The sequence below is a fragment of the Mesocricetus auratus genome, unplaced genomic scaffold (assembly GCF_017639785.1).
Source record: "Mesocricetus auratus isolate SY011 unplaced genomic scaffold, BCM_Maur_2.0 Super-Scaffold_100004, whole genome shotgun sequence".
NCBI lineage: Eukaryota > Metazoa > Chordata > Mammalia > Rodentia > Cricetidae > Mesocricetus > Mesocricetus auratus.
The window spans coordinates 110,406,961-110,408,870 of NW_024429189.1; positions in this window are offsets into that span (position 1 = coordinate 110,406,961).

Here is a 1,910-nt window from a genome sequence, read left to right on the forward strand (position 1 = left end):
TGTTCACCAGATGAATTACAGCACAAGGGCAAGAACTGAAAAACCAAGCCTGGCATTTGTAGCGCATGCCTTTACTCCAGCACTGGGGAGGCAGAGACAGGTGACTTTGTGAGTTGGAGGCCAGCCTAGCCTGGTCTACAGAGCAAATTCCAGGACAGGTTCCAAAATAGAGAAACCCCAACTTGGGGGAAAAAAAACCCCAAAAACCCACATCAGGACTACATAAGAGACCTTTTCTCAAAAACTAAAGTTAAAAGCCACCTGCCTGTGCCACCACTTCCCAGCAAACTACCAAACTTTAAAGGTTTGAGAGTAGGAAGAGTAGACAGTTGCTAAGTGTTTGAGGCAAGCCTGGTTACTTCCCTTCCCTCCTGACAACTGCAAGGATATCCAAAATCTTGAGTTGTCTTCTGACCTGTGACACATGGGCCGAAACCCACACAAGTTCCCTAGGCCTCTGGAGACATTTTTGGGGTTACTCCAAGGGGTAAGGGGCTTGAGGCAGAGCACAATGGTAGACCTAGTTTATACAACACCCTGGGTTTGATCCCCCACCCTTTTCTCCAAAATACCCTCTATTCCATACGGAGGGAACAGTTGGAAACATGCAGAAACTATGCTGGTACCATAGACCATCTTCTCCCAAGATGTGAACATGGATAGCAAAGAAGTCTGGCAATATTTCAAGCAGTGTATCTCCTAGCAAAGCAACATGGTTTTACTTTGAATGTCTGGTACCTTACTGCCATTTGAGTTCCAGAACAAGAGCCTTAGCCAGGAAGACTCCTTCTTGCCTAGGAACCTCAGACTCACTAGTCATTCACAGTAGCCTGAACTAGTGGAAGACGCAGGTGATTGGGCATTTCCCTTCCTGTTATGACATTACATGCATACCAAGACCAGCCAGCCCTAACTGGGCTTTGCCTGCTGCCTACAGGCAGAAAACTGAACTTGCAGAGTACTTGGCACCTAACTTCCTCTGCTGAAAACAACTTCCAATGAATGGTAGGCAACTCAAAATGAACCACCAATGCCCAGCAAGTTAGGCAAGACTCTTGTGGAACTCACACTCACTGGGTGGAGCATGGTGTAACTGACCCTTTTAAATATGAAGTTTTGTGTACAAGCCATGTAGTTGCCATTGAGTTAATCCAGAATTGGGATGCAAGCACCTTGCAAGCTGTCTGATGCACTACATTTTTTGGGAGGGTGGGGATTGAAACTGGGTTTCTCAGTGTATAGGCTCTACCTGTCCTGGAACTGGCTCTGTAGATCATTATGGCCTGAGAGGCAAGTACCACCAATGTGCTGTATATAATTTAAATTTGTAACTGGAGTTAGAGACAGTTGTGAGTTGCCATGCAGGTGCTGAGAATTGACCCCATGTCCCATGATCAGTCAGTACTTTTAATCCCTGAGCCATCTCTCCAGTCTTTTTTTGGTGTTTTAGAGAGACAGGGTTTCTGTGGCTTTGGAGACCAGGATGGTCTCGAACTTAAGAGATCCACCTGCCTCTGCCTCCCGAGTGCTGGGATTTAAAGTATGCGCCACCACTGCCCAGGACACACTGCCCAGTACTCAAAATTGGAAGTCAGTTACATGAGAAGTCATGAACCTGAGGTCAGTGAGTGAGCTCTGCTGGTATCTGACACTCATGGGACCCCAAGGTGTGTCTCCTTCCTCCTAGCTCTTTATGCCCTGCCTTCTCACACATACCTGTGACCATACCGGGAGCTGAAACATTGCTCAATGGCAAGGCAGCCATAGCTTCCTTGAAGCCCTGGGCTCAACCCCCCAGAACAGGTAAAGACTACAGGCTTGACAAGGAAGCCTTCCTATCTGTGGAAATGCCAACTGCAATCAAGGGACGTACCCTAGAGTCTTGTTTTCTGCAAAAACACTCCATATGG